Source organism: Dreissena polymorpha, chromosome 1 (genome assembly GCF_020536995.1).
Source record: "Dreissena polymorpha isolate Duluth1 chromosome 1, UMN_Dpol_1.0, whole genome shotgun sequence".
In the NCBI taxonomy this organism is placed as follows: domain Eukaryota; kingdom Metazoa; phylum Mollusca; class Bivalvia; order Myida; family Dreissenidae; genus Dreissena; species Dreissena polymorpha.
The window spans coordinates 160,099,613-160,118,020 of record NC_068355.1 but is presented as its reverse complement, the minus strand read 5'-3'; the positions used below and the strand labels follow the sequence as shown (position 1 = coordinate 160,118,020).

General features: G+C 39.7%; 1 protein-coding gene and 1 long non-coding RNA gene across 3 annotated transcripts in view; both read right to left on the bottom strand.

The window, feature by feature from the left end:
* LOC127858248 (rho GTPase-activating protein gacF-like) overlaps positions 1-18,408 on the bottom strand; it is a 72,250-nt gene that overhangs the window by 22,410 nt on the left and 31,432 nt on the right. The gene's annotated exons all lie outside the window — the stretch shown is intronic.
* LOC127858257 (uncharacterized) lies at positions 14,907-18,053 on the bottom strand. 2 transcript variants are annotated; one of them, XR_008038833.1, is made up of 2 exons: positions 17,720-18,053; positions 14,907-15,083 (listed from the first exon to the last, which is right to left on the bottom strand). It is a non-coding gene; the product is annotated as an uncharacterized LOC127858257 (long non-coding RNA). The 2 variants fall into 2 exon arrangements; XR_008038834.1 differs by lacking the exon at positions 17,720-18,053 and adding an exon at positions 15,375-15,516.

Below are 18,408 nucleotides of genomic sequence, written 5' to 3'. Positions count from 1 at the left end.
TGAACACATTTGGTAGAGGACTATTAGATATCACTACACACCAAATTTAGTAGCCCTAGGCTCTATAATTATGAACAAGAAGATTTTTAAAGTTTGCACAAAATAGGCCTTATTTAAGCATTCAGTCGAAACTGACCTAACGGCCACCTGAATTTACCGGTCACCTGCAGACAACGGTCAGTCTGGAATCCCCCCGACGAAAAACACTCTATATTACACCTGAATTTAACGGCCACCTGTCCATAACGGCCAACGGCCACTATTTTCAACCCCGAAATTCATGTTTGAACTGAAATCAACGGTCACGCGTCAGTCGTCTCGAGTCGCGAAAATTAAAAACACTGCACATCATTAATCCGTCTATTTTGCGGTTAAAGCGTTTGATTGCGGTAATTGCCTTTGATAATATAAAAGCGGCCCGCTGCGAGTAAACAAATAATAAGGTGTTGAGAAGGTTTGTTTTCCGGGGATAATTGTGGGGGTTTCTTCAACAGAAAATATGTCAGAGTTTTTGACACCTTTAAAGTAATAATCGCTATATAAATGACCGCTAATTAGTACATTGTACTTACAACATTCAGTATCGATTTTAAAATAACATTTTTGGATCACTCTTTAAAAGAGCTTTCTAGCGTTCACAACAATTTAAAAAGCAATCAGAATAATAAATTACGGAATAACAATGAGTGGTAAAAGTAAGTTCTTATCATTAGAGGAGCGAGTCAAGTGTTTGAAACTTTTTGAATCTGGAAAAACTTCGCGTGTAATAGCAAGTGAGCTCTGTGTTGGACGTACGCAAGTGCAGAGTGTGCTTAAGCGTAAGCGAGAAATTATGGAGGAGTAAGAATCAAATGCAAATGTGAGTTTGAAGCGTTGTATTTTGTATGACGTTGTTGAATTAAAATGCTTTTTGTGTGATGTTTGCGTACAAATAAATTTTAACAACCTTTTTTGCGTCTTTTTCTTTGAATTAGAACGGTACAATATCACCGTACAATCCGTTTATGAAAGCAAATCCGCTTTTTAGACTTGTACGGACGTGACGTCAACGGCACGTGACAAGTTTTATTTACTGAATGATCGAGATGCATGAGTAAACAATTATACTAGCGTTGCTAAAGTAATTGCTTTAGTTTAATAACGATATGAAATTAAATCAATCTATAAGATATTATTCTGTATTATTCAATGTAAGTAAATTATGATATTATGCTTAGTTAACGGCAATGAGCATTTGTTTAACACTGTATGTAAACGACTGGGTGGGGTAACGACGTAGCAATACTACCAACTGACAAACCATTTTAAAATTGTGATCCGAATTCAACAGTCACCTGTGGAAAACGGTCACTTTGGTCATTTCCCTTGAATGACCGCTGAATTCAGGTTTGACTTTATGTTCATTTTTGTGACCACCGGGGCAGGGTCAAATTTGTCCCGAGGGGCATAATTTGAACATACTACGTAGATTACTATTAGATGTCAGTACATACCGAATTTGGTACAAATAGGCCCAATGGTTATGGACAAGAGAATTTTTTAAAGTTTGCACAAAATGGGCCCAATATAAGCATATGTTCAATTTTTTGACCGCTGGGGAAGGGTCAAATTTGATCCCAGGGGCTTAATTTGAACAAACTTTGGTAGAGGACTATTAAATGTCATTACATACCAAATTTGGAAGCCCTATGCCATACGGTTATGGACGAGAAGATTTTTAAAGTTTGCACAAAATAGGCCTCATATAAGCACATTTTCATTTTTTAACCCCCCGGGGCAGGGTCAAATTTGACCCCAGGGGCATAATTTGAAGAAACTTGGTAGAGGACTATAAGATGTCACTACATACCACATTTGGTAGCCCTGGGCCCAATAGTTATGGACGAAAAGGTTTTTAAAGTTTTCACAAAAAAGGCCTTATATAAGCAAATTTTCAATGTTTTGACCCCCCCGGGGCAGGGTCAAATTGGACCCCAGGGGCATAATTTGAAGAAAATTGGTAGAAGACTATAAGATGTCACTACATACCAAATTCGGTAGCACTAGGCCCAAAGGTTATGGACGGGAAGATTTTTAAAGTTTTCACAAAATAGGCCTTATATAAGCAAATTTTCAATTTTCTGACCCCCCAGGGCTGGGTCAAATTTGACCCTAGGGGCATAATTTGAAGAAACTTGGTAGAGGACTAAAATATGTCACTGCATACAAAATTTGGAAGCTCTAGGCTCAATGGTTATGGAAGTAAAAGATTTTTAAAGTTTTCACAAAATAGGCCTTATATAAGCAAATTTTCAATTTTTTTACCCCCCGGGGCAAGGTCAGATTTGACCCCAGGGGCATAATTTGAACAAATTTGAAAGAAGTTCACCCCAGGAACATTTCTGAGAAATTTCATCAGAATTGGACCAGCAGTTCAGGAGAAGAAGATGTTTAAAGAAAAAGTTAATGCACGGACGCACACACGCAGGGACGCACGCACGGCGGACACAGGACCATGACATAAGCCCCGCTGGCCTCTGGCCAGTGGAGCTAACAATATTACTTCCCTTGTGAAAATGATCTGTACCTGCCAAATGATATAAAATAGAAATTATCTCCCTTTAAAGCTTGTTACTTCCCTTGGATTTTCTGTTTTGACTTTTGACCTTGAAGGATGACCTTGAACTATCAACACTCAAAATGTGAAACTTCATGAGATACACATGCATGCCAAATATCAAGTTGCTATCTTCAATATTGCAAAAGTTATGGCCAATGTTAAAGTTTTCGGACGCACGGACGGACGGACTGACTGACACACTGACGGACAGTTCAACTCCTAAATGCCACCCTACCGGGGGCATAAAAACTAACAGACTGAATTATTCAACTACAAAATGGCAACTCAACTTTAAGGTATCATAGCTACAGGATAAACAAGCAAATTTGTTGAATATATACATGTATCCCCTGCCAAATACATTTGTCTATGGATGGGTGCAAATCCCTTCATATACGGTATAAACTTGAAACAAATAATTACGTGTAGGGAAAATACTTTATGCTTTGTTATGTTTTGCAATTCTCTTTATTGAGTGTAAGAAAGTGTAGGGTTATGGTTCTTGTGGAAGGCAATTTTCCTCATTGATTTCCATACAGCCATGAAGTTTCATGTTGAAATCATGAATCGTATCTGAGATACAGCCCTGAAAAGTAATATCATACGAAAATAACAAACAGCAATAACTCTTATTTACAAAAGTGTTGAGTTATGGTTCTTGTGCATGACGGTTCTTCGAATTGATTACTACACACCCATGAAGTTTCATGTTGAAATATTGTATCATATCTGAGCTATAGCCCTTAAAAGTTATATTATACATAAGAAACAAGGGAAATAACTCAGGCCTTTTCCGCTCCATTTTGGGAAAACGCCACACTGGAGTTTTGGGAATTTCACTACATGAAAAACCCCATTTTAAGAAAAAATCTATCGCAAAACTGGCTCAATTGGGAAAAATAATCGCATGTAAACAGTGTTTCTTATATTTCAAAGAAGCTGTTAACTGATAAATAAGTTAAAATAACGACTATTTTGATAACATATGATTAAAATTTTACAAAATATTATGAACATGTGTGATAAGTGCAGGTTTATTAATCTTATTTTGGAGAAAGGGCCTGGCCTTTTTTGAGGTGAAAAAAATCGGGCGAAACGCCAGATTTTGGGAAAAAAAGGAAAGTCTTAAATAATCAATTTAACATATTTTACTGTTTTTAAAACAAATTCAAGGCAACTGATAATTTAATTATGCAATCTATTTTCTACACTGAATCAGGTTAACTTATATATTTAAGGCCACTCCAAATTTATATGTTGGTCGTCGGATTTACCACACCTATTTTTTCAAAATGGAAAAAAATAATATTTTTTTACCGCTCTCTCTCATTTTTTGTGTCCTTCTGTAACCATAGTGCATGTATTTTTTTAATTTGTGAAAGAAAAAAACAAGAGGGCCAAGGTGTCCCTGTATCACTCCACTGTTTTTTATGCAAAAAAAACATGCAATGCGCATGCGTTGAAATGTACTCAAGCATGTGACTTTCTCTTTCTATCCTTCGTCCCACTGGGCCCTTTAAGTTGGAAGGGTGAGCATTTTTTATATATGGAAATCGTTACTACGTTGTTAACTAAACAGTATAAAAAGTCAGGGAATTGTTGCACAGGTCCTTTGCTTATAACGTAAGTACATTTATCTCTCCAAAAGATATTGTCGTTCTTTCTATTTCACATATTTTTAGACGCTGAAGATCAAATCTCCGCATGTTCTACAAGATTAATGAAAGTTCCTTCATTCAATCATGAATCTTTTTCCAAAATTCCAAAAAGTGTTTGTAGGTTTCAAAATTTCTGTTACTTATATAGTTCTTTACATATGCCAAATACCTAATGACGTAGATCACCTGAACTTTACTTCATTCTTGAGGCATTAGTGAGTGTAGCAGGATTGTTAACGTGGTGAAGAAATTGTTTATTGTACAAAGAAGATATTTGCCTGAGGAAACATAAAGTTACGAGTTTTTCAGGTTCATGAGGTGCCGAAAGGCAGTAGGAATGATAACTTTGTAGAGGTTGTTTGTTAAACAAAGTAAATGTTTATGAGACAACAAATTGAATTATAATTCATCAAGATGTCAGGCTTCCTGAAAAGGCCGGACCGCCGGTCTTGTCCGGCAAAATTCTTTACGGTCCGGCGAAGTTTCTAATATCGCCGGTCCTTGTTACAGGCCAAAAAAAATATGACTAAATAAAGAAAAGTCTAATACTTGCCAAAAGATCGAAAACACCCATAAGAATCACTCTTTTCATGAATTTCGAGCCTTTTTGTCATTAAAAACACTAACGCGTCACTAGTTCTTAAGAGCGCTCTCCCTTTGAAATGTTGTTTTTTCGAAAAGGTCAATTTCATTGGTCCGACATATTACCATCTATCCAATTACAAAGGTTATAACAAAAAACTACACCTGAAAATAAATGTAGTTGCTAAAGTTCTTCAATGGCAACACCAATCGTGCTATGTTTTGTTTTGAGTCTGACTAGAATTTAAAGCTGTTGTCCATCATACACTGTAATCACTAGAACACACAAGTGTTTTGATTTACTTTATTGAGTGTACTTATAGGCTGCACATAGCAATAAATATGAGTTAAACTTTACTTAATTCTTCAGTTATAAACTCATGCTTTTTGGTCAGGTGAATTTTTGTCCGGACAGGCTAAATTTTCCATCAGCCTGTCCGGTTGACAGGCACTTTTTGGGACTTTTCAGGAAGCCTGAGATGTTGCGATTATGGCAACTTTACTTGCATTAACGTGAGGTTTAAAGAGATATCATGACAAACAATTAGCTTGACCTAACTTTCCTTTACTTTTTCCATCTGACATTGGTTACATGTCATGTTTGTTTTTGAAAAATACTAGGATTGCCATATATTGAAATAAGGTATCTGACCTATTCTCTGATAGGTTGCTAGTAATAGACTTAGCCGCAGTCATGTTATAAACAAGGGGATTGTTCACGGCATTGGTAGAACATACTTTTAATAGATACATCATTTTTAAGTTGGATTCTCCTTACTTTTTTGGTACTGAATATTAAAATCACTTAATTTCAATGTAACAATTTGTTGTTAAGTTTATCTTGAACAAATATTTTTTGCAATCTGTTTATAAATCATAAAATGATGTCATTCAATTTTTTTTTTGATAAATAGGGCCTATCATAAAACAAGAATTTTGAGAATGATAACATAAAAGAATAATACTAACCATTTGGTGAAAACAAACAAAACATTACAATTTTGTTTTATAAAATGTTATATTCAAACAAGGTTAATGGACTAAATATAAAAAACACACTTGTGTGTTCTTCTTGTGTTAATGATGTATTAAACTGAGTTAAATTAATATATATAATTTGTTTACCTTTCAATATCTTGAATTTCACATCTTTAGTTCAATGCTATTGTAATTAACTGAACAGCGTAACAAACATAACAAGAGCTTGTCACAGTTGTGCCAAATCCCCGCCGAAATGTGTTTGCTTGTATGACAACATTTGTTTTAGAGAGTAGAATAATATTTGTAAAAACAAATAAAGGGAGATAATTCATTATGCTCCGGACAAAAAATTACTTTAAAATTATATAAAAGGGGAGATAATTCAAAAACTAAGGTAGATAGAGTTGTGGTTCTTGGTCAATGCACTTCTCCTAGTAGCCATCTGTTAATTTTTCAAGTTTCAAGTAAATCCCTTCAGTAGATTTAGAGATGCTCCGGACAAAAAATTACTTTAAAATTATATAAAAGGGGAGATAATTCAAAAACTAAGGTAGATAGAGTTGAGGTTCTTGGTCACTGCACTTCTCCTAGTTGCCAACTGTGTATATTTCAAGTTTCAAGTAAATCCCTTCAGTAGATTTAGAGTTATACTCCGGACAAAAATGTACTTTAAAATCATATAAAAGGGGAGATAATTCAAAAACTAAGGTAGATAGAGTTATGGTTCTTGGTCACTGCACTTCTCCTAGTTGCCATCTGTTTATATTCTAAGTTTAAAGTAAATCCATTGAATAGATTTAGAGTTATGCTCCGGACAAAGTTTCAGCCGGACTGACAGACGGACAGACAGACGGACAGGACCAATTACTATATCCCCTCCGAAAAATTTTCGGCGGGGATAATAAAGCAGAATATGCATATGAATCTGATTATACACAGATTCACTATCATATAAATCAAATCATGTTTGTCTATTTCCATGTTCGAAAGATCCTCTTCTAAATTGTTTTACTTCGTGAGTAGACTGAACTCCTTATTTGCAAACAGAAACACTGGTTTCCGTGACACAAATTCACTGTGCACATTTCTAAACAAAATATGTGTTTCTTGTATCTAAAACGTAGTCTTTTTCATTGACAAACACATTTCATTATTCCTATCAAACTATATGATGTCAGTCGTTAATTCGATTGATATTTGTCATTTCAATAATCTTAATATTCCCTTCACAACGGCACCATTTGCATACGAAATACCAAACACATTTTATGAAACTGATTTTAATTGGAAGATTGGGAAATGACAGCCAATTATATCACTTGTTTTAAAAATGCTTAGGCAGAATCTAACAGTGTAATGCGGAGATTTTGCAGGCCGCAGATATATGAAGCATACGTTCATTTTTGTGACCCCCGGGGCATAATTTGAACAAACTAAGTAGAGAACTATTACATATCACTACATACAGAATTTGGTAGCCCTACGGTTATGGACAAGTTGATTTTTAGTTTGCACAAAATAGGCTTTATATAAGCATTTGTTCAATTTTGTAACCCCCGGGGCAGGGTCAAATTTGACCCCTGGGGCATAATTTGAAGAAACTTGGTAGAGGACTATTAGATGATCTACATACCCAATTTAATAACCCTAGGCCCAATGGTTATGGACGGAAAGATTTTCAAAGTTTTAACAAAATAGGTCTTATATAAGCAAATTTTCAATTTTGTGACCCCCGGGGCGGGGTCAAATTTGACCCCAGGGGCCAAACAAATTTGAAAGAGGTTCACCCAAGGAACATTCCAGAGATATTTCATCAGAATTGGACCAGTACTTTAGGAGAAGAAGATGTTTAAAGTTAACACACGCACGGACGCACGCACGCACGACGGACACAGGACCATGAAATAAGCCCCGCTGGCCTTTGGCCAGTGGAGCTAAAAACGTGATATGTCAGAAACGATTTTGACGCTGAATACAACTGACAAATATAGTGTTTCGTAACCTTTTAATTGATATGCAGACGCTTAAAAGTTTGATCGAGACGACCAGAAAAAATTGCTTCCTGCGCGAGCAGTACATGTTTTGCTGTCGTGACCGTTTTAACAAATTGTGGTGAAAAGTTGCTGCAGGCCAACCCTTAACAAGAAACCGTCGGAGAAGGGTGATGCTCCCAAAAGTTTTTTTTTTGTCACAATATTGCACTATATATTCAGATAAAAGGAAACGTCTTGAGGGGCATAACTTTGGACAAAATAATACGATGGATGGTTTAGCAACTTAAAAATTTCAAAGGGCCATAACTCTTTAAATAAATCATTAAACCAAAATCCTCAAATAACATGCGCATCTCGGTCATCAGTTGCTGAGAAATAGCCCGGACACAAATTTTTCCAGTAAAATTCATTTTAATTAGTAATTACTTACCTGATATCATATGCTATTTACTCCGATAGGATCGTAATTTATCCGGAATTTTTCGTACGAGGAATCCCACACTTTTCATAAACCCGTCAGGTAGGTCAGAACGGTCACATAATGCCGTGTAGCCGTACAACCAAAACAGGACATTACCCAGAATCCACTCTTATTCCAATAAAAAATATGAATATTAGAGGAAGAGCGGGGTGGGAGGTGGGACTTACCGATATCAGGTAAGTAATTACTAATTAAAATGAATTTTACTAGAAAAATTTGTTTTAATAGCTTAATTACGTTACCTGATATCATATGCTGAATTTGCAGCTGAGGCGGGAAGGTTCGCAAAAATCTCCCCATCACAGCGGAACCCATATCTCGGGTTCTCAGCTAATCTTCGTTATTACGGTATTAACTTAATTCACGGATAAGCGTAATATACCTATGCCGTAGAAGATACTACCGTTTGTGCAACCACAAGGGGGCCCAACAAATACAAGTTGTCCTGTTGGCACTCCAGAGAACGAAGATAAAAAGATGAAAAAGTGGTCTGATTCCTCCAGAAAGCAGCTTGAAGCACGTCAGAGAGTGGGGTATGATTAATATATGCCCACGAAGCCGACATTGCTCGTAATTCATGCGGTCTAATCTTAAAAAGGGATGAATCCCTTGAAGAAAGAGAAGAGTAAGCCCTTTTTATAGTCGAGGCTACCTAACGGGAAATAGAAGCCGCAGACACATCGCCCCCCCTTTTAAGGGAATGAAGAGTCTCTTGCGAGAACCTCAAATAGACTTAACTCTACTAAGATAGAACTTCAAAGACCTGACAGGGCAGAGGAGTCTATCTTCATCTTCATTACCACAAGTTCTAGAAAGACTTGGGACCTTGAAGGGTTTAGAAGCCATTGAGGGGAGTTGATTTTTAGCAAGGAATCCTGGCTGACACAACAAGGTGACAGAGCCATCGGAGGAATCAAAACGAAGATGGCTTTCTTCGACAGAAATAGCATGAATTTCACTTCTACGTTTGGATGAAGCCATGGTAAGAAGGAAAACGGTCTTCCAGGTTAGGAACTGTAAAGAAGCCTGATTAAGGGGTTCATAGGGAGCTTTAATAAGTGATCCAAGAACACAAGCCAAATCCCATTTGGGGGTAAGAGAACGAGACACAGGACGTTTAAGTTCCATGGCTCGGATCAGTTCCAAAATGGCTGGGTCAGCACATACTTGTGATGACTTACGAAAAGCCAAGGTATGCGAAAGCACAGATCTGTATCCTTTGATGGAGCTAAGAGAAAGTTTCTTATCATCAAAGAGATAGATTAGAAAATCCGCTATGCGTCTAGCAGAGGGATTGAGGGGATCAATTTTCCCTCGAACACACCAATTAGAGAAGAGTTTCCAGCGAGCATCATAGACTGCTCTGGTGGACTTTCTCCTTGCAGAGGCAACGAGCGTTGAAGCCCTGACAGAAAAGCGTTTCTTCTGCAGGGATTGCCTGATAACGGCCAGACGTGTAAGTGGAACATGTCTGGATCCAAGTGAAGTCTGCCTCTCTGAGATAGGAGATCTGAACTGTGCGGGAGTTCCCTGGGAAATTCGCACAGGAGACCGAGAAGGTCGTTGAACCAGGATCTCCTGGGCCACCAAGGGGCTATCAGGAGGATCCGGCAAGAGCTCACACTGATTTTCCCTAAGATTTGGGGAATTAGAATGGGTGGGGGATAAGCGTAAGCGTCCAGTTGATCCCAATCGAACGAAAGCGCGTCTACCGCCCACGCTGCTGGTTCGTACACTGGACTCACATACAGAGGAAGTCTGTGGTTGTCTCTGGTCGCAAACAGGTCGACCAGTGGATAACTGAATGTGAGGTATATCCGATTGGCCACTTCCTGATAAAGTGTCCACTCCGATGGAAGTAACTGGTGTTTGCGAGGCAAACCGTCCGCCAGGGCGTTGAGACGACCTGGTATGTGTTTGGACAAGAGAGAGACGTTGAGGCTCTTGCAAAGAACAAGTAATTTCATTGTTTCCAGATACAGAAAGTGAGAGTGTGTACCGCCCTGTTTCTTGATGTAAGCCACGACTGATGTGTTGTCTGTCGATACCATCACACAGGAGTCCCAAAGATGTGATTGGAATTGACAAACAGCTAGAAAGACTGCTCGCATTTCGAGATTGTTAATGTGCAGGAGAGACTCCTGAGGAGACCACAATTCTGATAATGTCAGGCTGCGGGGTTCCAGGTGAGCGCCCCAACCTTCCATGCTCGCATCCGTTATACGATGTAAAGACGGTTGCGGGGGAAGAAGCGGTACTCCTGCCAACAGAGTCTCCTCGTCTAGCCACCATAGAAGGTGGGGGACTAAGGACGGAAGGATGGGAATCTGTGTTAGCAGATTGTCTGGAGACCATTTCCATCGAGCTGAGAGATAGTGCTGAAGAGGACGTAGGAAGAGACGTCCCAACTGCACGAAGTCTGCTACAGAGCTCAGGATACCGTTGAGTGAGAGGAAATCTTGAGCTGTGATATGAGATTGGGACAGCACCCATCTGACCTTCAAATGGAGGTCTGATATACGTTGCGTTGAGACCCTGACCCGATTGATGTGGGTCAGAAAATTCATTCCCAAGAATATGAAATCCTGAGAGGGAATGAGGTCTGACTTGGCTACATTGAGAAGGAGTCCTAAAGAGAGGAGCTCCTTCCAAGAGAACTCTGGGTGTAGCAGAAGCAGTTGACGATCGAGCTGGTGTAAGAGCCAATCGTCGCAAATACTGAAGCAGTTGAACCCCGTGTAATCGGAGGTGTGCGCTCACTGCGGCCATGAGTTTGGTGAAAACTCGTGGAGCTGTGGCCTATCCAAAGGGCATCGCCCGAAACTGGTAGACCTGGCCTCGAAAGGAGAAGCGCAGGTACTTCCGGTAGTTGGGATGGATAGGAACATGGAAGTATGCATCTTCCAGGTCCAAGGAAACCCCCCAGTGCATGGGTTTGATGGAGCGCCGAATGAAGGCAGGAGTCTCCATCTTGAAAGTAGGTTTGACTAGAAACGTGTTGAACACTTTTAAGTCTATGACTGGTCTCCAGGAGCCGTTTTTCTTTTGAACAAGGAAAAGGCGACTGTAAAATCCTGGAGAACAAGGGTCGTGAACCCTTTCTACCGCCTGTTTTTCCAGGAGTCCGAGAATGGAGTCTGAAAGTTGTAGATGCGGAGATACCAGATCTATTGGGACGCGAGAGAGTGGGGGCCTTTTTTCGAATTGAAAAGTGAGGCCTTGTGTGACAAGAGAATGAACCCACGCGTCCGAAGTTATTTGGAGCAATCGATTTGCGAAGTGCATAAGTCTGGCCCCGACTGGTACCTCCGGCATCAGAGGTTGTGGCAGTAGGGGTATGACCTAGGGCTGACCTTTAGGAGGTCCACCCATGCCGGAAGAAGGATTAAATGACTTCTTGTCCGCCTTGGGTTTGCCCTTCCTCCAATTTTGGTTTACAGAAGGCTTCCGATAGGAAGTTGTTCTGTTCTGAAAAGGAGGCCTATTTGTGGGCTGACGTGGAGCAGACGGACGCTTAGTAGGTTAACTGTCCCTTTTAGCGTTCTTGGCCGGTGGGGCTCCTGGGGGCTTAGAAGCAGGGCGCTTAAAAACCACAGGGCGCTGGCCAGAGTTGCTCCTAGCTAAGGAGGCATGTATCTGATCTTCATGATCAGCAGTAAGTGCCGACTGTATCCTCCCTCCGAAAAGAGACTTTGCTGTTAGTGGAGCAGTTCGAAGGGAGTTTACGCCTGTTTCCAAAAGGAAATTATTGGGCAAGGAAGAGAGGATGAGGTCTCTCTGAAGCCTTAACATCTCAGACATAGACGACGCAGCATTGTGAGATAAACACTGCGTAGTACGTGAAAGATGTATCAACAAGGCTCGGAGCTCCTCTGGGATTGAATCAGAGAGCTCCCAAACCAAGTCTAAGGCTGTGGCTGCCATGAGATCTAGCTGGTTAGCCAGACCTATGGAATGGCGTTCTCTCAGCTCCCAATTTTCCAACAGGGAAAGAGGGACTGATGTATGGGTAGATGATGAAGGCATTGTAAGTGACAGCTTACTAATGTCAGCATCAGGAACCGGAAGTTTGGAAAGGTCCAAACCGGAAGCAGGGTCGGGTACCGGGGCCTTATAACTTTTCCCGCCGTCCATCTGTTTAGGCTCGGTCAGCTCCTAAGGGGCTTTCCATGGAGATGGCGAAGGCTTATTGGCTGGTTCAAGTGACTGGAAAACAGCCATTGTGGAAGAGCCAATAGGAAGGCGTAGATCCACTCGGGAAGTAGCCTTACTTATCCTGCCGGGCTCTCGTCTGCGTGCTACTTGTTCTGTAACGGTAACCGCAGATCCTGTGAGAGACAAGGAAGGGTGTGGGCAGAAGTCCTCATCTAAGGTATTGAACATAAGTTCGTATACCTGATTGATGGAGGCCAAATTTTAACGCAATAAATAAACTTCTCTATTCTGTTAAACAGAAGAATCCAGCGAAACAGAAGCAACAATTAAGTCAATAACAAATGTCGGCCTTTGTATATCGCCATCCGGAATAAGAGTGAATTCTGGGTAATGTCCCGTTTTGTTTGTACGGCTACACGGCACTATGTGACCGTACTGACCTACCTGACGGGTTTATGAAAAGTGTGGGATTCCTCGGACGAAAAATTCCGGATAAATTACGATCCTATCGGAGTAAATAGCATATGATATCAGGTAACGTAATTAAGCTATTAAAATGAATTGCACTATATGTATAATGGAAAATTTCAAAGGACCATAACTCTGTGAAAAATCATCCGACCAGAACCAGCTGATAATATGCACATCTTCTCTTGGTAGTGAAGCTTCCCATAAAGTTTCATTGTATTCCAGTCATTAGTTGCTAAGAAATAGCCCGGACAAGAATTGCACTATATGTACAGTTAATGGAAATTTTCAAAGGGCCAAAACTCTGTGAAAAATCATCCGACCATAACCCGCTGATAATATGCACATCTCCTCTTGGTAGTGAAGCTTCCCATAAAGTTTCATTGAATTCCTGTCATTAGTTGCTGAGAAATAGCCTGGACAAAAATTGTGCACGGACGGACACACGGACAGATGAAGCGGCGACTATATGCTCCCCCCCCCCCCCCAATTTTTTTTGGGGGGAGCATAAAAAAGCGTGAAGGAAAATCTATCATTAGCCTCGGTGACCTTGACCCCAGTGACCTCAAACCTCATCAAAAGGTAGAGGTCCATGCAAGGTACCGCTGTGCCAAATATGAAAGCGATTGGTCAAGTTTTGAAGGCGCTATGAGAAACGGTAGCAAAATTGTGACGGAAGGAAGTCTATTATTAGCCTCGGTGACCTTGACCCCAGTGACCTCAAAAGTCATCAGAAGGTAGAGGTCCATGCAAGGTACCTACGTGCCAAATATGAAAGCGATTGGTAAAGTATTGAAGGCGCTATGAGAAACGGTAGCAAAAGTGTGACGGAAGGAAGTCTATTATTAGCCTTGGTGACCTTGACCTTGACCCCAGTGACCTCAAACGTCATCAGAAGGTAGAGGTTCATGCAAGGTACCTACGTGCCAAATATGAAAGCGATTGGTAAAGCATTGAAGGCGCTATGAGAAACGGTAGCAAAAGTGTGACGGAAGGAAGTCTATTATTAGCCTCGGTGACCTTGACATTGACGCCAGTGACCTCAAACGTCATCAGAAGGTAGAGGTCCATGCAAGGTACCTACGTGCCAAATATTAAAGCGATTGGTAAAGTATTGAAGGCGCTATGAGAAACGGTAGCAAAAGTGTGACGGAAGGAAGTCTATTATTAGCCTCGGTGACCTTGACCCCAGTGACCTCAAACGTCATCAGAAGGTAGAGGTCCATGCAAGGTACGTACGTGCCAAATATGAAAGCGATTGGTAAAGTATTGAAGGCATTATGAGAAACGGTAGCAAAAGTGTGATGGAAGGAAGGAACTAATGAACTACAAACTGGCAACTAAAGTCTATTATTAGCCTCGGTGACCTTGACCTTGACCCCAGTGACTACAAACGTCATCAGAAGGTAGAGGTCCATGCAAGGTAACTACATGCCAAATATGAAAGCGATTGGTAAAGTATTGAAGGCGCTATGAGAAACGGAAACGGTAGCAAAAGTGTGACGGAAGGAAGGAACTACGAAACTATATTATTTTCGGGGAGCATAAAAATCTTTAATGTTCTGTGACTTAGTTGAATGTGTTTGTTTTTGTTCTAACATGCATCTATCAGCAAATACCGTTGAACATGTTCAATTTCAAACAACATCGGAAAACATAATGTTAGTTTTGTTTTAATACTTTTTCTTCATTAAATGGGCATATGGACGGTATTTCCCTATACGTATGCAAATTTTTCATATTACACAATTTTAAGTGAAAAACAAGGGCTGTTTGTAAAACATGCATGCCCCCCATATGGGCTGTCCGTTGTAGTGGCAGCCATTGTGTGAATACGATTTTTGTCACTGTGACCTTGACCTTTGACCTAGTGACCTGAAAATCAATAGGGGTCATCTGCGAGTCACGATCAATGTACCTACGAAGTGTCATGATCCTAGGCAAAAGCGTTCTTGAGTTATCATCCCAAAATCATTTTACTATTTCGGGTCACTGTGACCTTGACCTTTAACCTTGTGACCTCAAAATCAATAGGGGTCATCTGCAAGTCATGATCAATCTACCCATGAAGTTTCATGATCCTAGGCGTATGCGTTCTTGAGTTATCATCCGAAAACCATTTTACTATTTCGGGTCACCGTGACCTTGACCTTTGACCTAGTGACCTCAAAATCAATAGGGGTCATCTGCGAGTCTTGATCAATCTACCCATGAAGTTTCATGATCCTAGGCGTATGCGTTCTTGAGTTATCATCCGGAAACCATTTTACTATTTCAGGTCGACGTGACCTTGACCTTTGACCTAGTGACCTCAAAATCAATAGGGGTCATCTGCAAGTCATGATCAATATACCCATGAAGTTTCATGATCCTAGGCGTATGCCTTCTTGAGTTATCATTAAAAAACCGTTTTTACTATTTCTGGTCACCGTGACCTTGACCTTTGACCTAGTGACCTCAAAATCAGTAGGGGTCATCTGCGAGTCATGATCAATGTACCTATGAAGTTTCATGATCCTAGGCCCAAGCGTTCTTGAGTTATCGTCTGACAACCACCTGGTGGACGGACCGACCGACAGACCGACATGAGCAAAGCAATATACATGTACCCCCTCTTCTTCGAAGGGGGGCATAAAAATAAACATAAAATCATTAAATGCTTGTTCTAAAAGTTTCACAGGGGCAACATTTTATCATTTTTAAAATACATGGTTGACGGAAAATGTTCAACAGCTAGGTCCGTGTATTACAGAAACATCAAATAAGTTCTTTGTAATGTATACATTTATTTCACAGGGGTGTCAATTGTCCCCAATTTAAAATTCGGAATATTAAGCCGTAGGATAAAGGGATGAGAGGGCCCAACCCCCCCCCGAGCCCTAGTTTATTTTTCTTTTTTTAAAAAGTCTTTCTAGGTGCAATTTCTGGTGAGTACAATGCGAAATATTATAAACCAAACCATCCGTAACACCGCAGGTGTATTTGTCATTCTAAACAAATGATATTAAGAACTTCGAAATTAAATTAAAATCAACAAACCAGCGTATCCGAAAAAGACTGTCCGAAAACATGTCGCGATACATCATTTGCAAATGAAATAAAATATGCATATTGTTTGACTGCAGAAAATGAAAACCAGTAACCAGTAACCTAGCAAATACGCAGTCAATATATAATTTGATTAACATATGGTTTTAAACAAGGGCTGTTTGTAAAACATGCATGCCCCCCATATGGGCTCTCCGTTGTAGTAACAGCCATTGTGTGAATATGTTTTTTGTCACTGTATGTCAATGACCTGTGAAATGTATCCAATTAATAGTGCAAAAACCAATCAGGACCTATACTAATCAATTATATCCATTATATGATTGAGTCTTTGATTTTTTGGATTCCTTTCACACATTTTGACTTATTTGACAATATGTGAAACGTGCACACAATTTGTAATGTTTTATTTATTAATGGTAATGAAACATGTTATTTATAGCAGTTAACTCCCCTAGTCAATGACCACCATAGATAGCAATGCAATCTGATTAAAAATAGCCAAGGCTAGTGTTGTGTATTGGGCAAATGTATACAAGTGCAACTTGACCACATGACCAGTATCATGTGTTTACCACACACAGAAGTCAGTTATGTAATAGACCATTAATTCCACTCCCAACTTTGGCCACTTGCCAAGATACTGACCAGTATCAGATGGGGTTGTGAAACTGTGTAAACAGTCAACACCAGTCCATGTAATACTGGCCTACCACTTGTACTAGTTGATTTGGAGTTAATACAGTAATGCATGTACAAATGAGACACTAAGCTCAAAAGTTAATTATATGTGCCTCTGAAAACTAACCAGAGGAGTGGGTTGAAATTTACAATCTTTACTTGGCATTTGAGGAAATCTGAACTCTCAGGGTTTGGATAGAACATCCCCAAATTAACTTTTCTTTACACTGTTGTTATTTTTGTTCAATACACAAATATTAACCTAACTTTACAAATCCTGTACAGTAAAGGAAACCAAATCTAAGTTGATATTTTAATATGCTTGATCCTATTTATGTATTAACATTGTTTTATACATACAAACTGTGTTGCTGTTTTTCAATTAACAAGCAGATTAAAAATTAATTATATTTTCATGTATAATTTGAATTGACAAAATTAAATGCAAGTTGCGTAGCAAGAATTACATGTTTGATTTATTGTCAGTGAATCGTGACATTTTCTCAATGTTTCAGACCGCCAGTTTGTCAAAGCTATCAACCGCTTGGATGGTCAAGCTAAATAGAATTGACCCAGCAAATCACAACTGTCCTGTTGCCATATAATATTACATATCATATTACATTGGTTTTTTAAATGTTGAATTCTCACGTCATTTCCATAAACATAGTATTTACTGGCACAGAAACAAAGGCTTATACATCATTATGAATGAACATGTGTCAAAAATTCAATTTGTAAGTCTCTTTACTGGACAGTGTGAAAACAGAATAAACTAGTGACCTGAAAATCAATAGGGGTCATCTGCGAGTCACGATCAATGTACCTATGAAGTGTCATGATCCTAGGCAAAAGTGTTCTTGAGTTATCATCCGAAAATCATTTTACTTTTTCGGGTCACCGTGACCTTGACCTTTGATCTTGTGACCTCAAAATCAATAGGGGTCATCTGAAGTCTTGATCAATCTACCCATGAAGTTTCATGATCCTAGGCGTATGCGTTCTTGAGTTATCATATGGAAACCATTTTACTATTTCGGGTCACCGTGACCTTGACCTTTGACCTAGTGACCTCAAAATCAATAGGGGTCATCTGCGAGTCATGATCAATCTACCCATGAAGTTTCATGATCCTAGGCGTATGCATTCTTGAGTTATCATCCGGAAACCATTTTACTATTTCGGGTCACCTTGACCTTTGACCTAGTGACCTCAAAATCAATAGGGGTCATCTGCAAGTCATGATCAATCTACCCATGAAGTTTCATGATCCTAGGCGTATGCATTCTTGAGTTATCATCCGAAAACCATTTTACTATTTCTGGTCACCGTGACCTTGACCTTTGACCTAGTGACCTCAAAATCAATAGGGGTCATCTGCAAGTCATGAGCAATCTACCCATGAAGTTTCATGATCCTAGGCATATGCGTTCTTGAGTTATCATCCGGAAACCAATTTACTATTTCGGGTCACCGTGACCTTGACCTTTGACCTAGTGACTTCAAAATCAATAGGGGTCATCTGTGAGTCATGATCAATCTACCTATGAAGTTTCATGATCCTAGGCATATGCGTTCTTGAGTTATCATACGACAACCACCTGGTGGACGGACCGACATACCGACCGACCGACATGAGCAAAGCAATATACCCCCTCTTCTTTGAAGGGGGGCATAAATATGATTTTGCAGTGCTTTACTTTGCCAGTTACTGCTGATGTCAGTGCCAGCCGCTTACCAATCAGAAATCAATAAATAAAA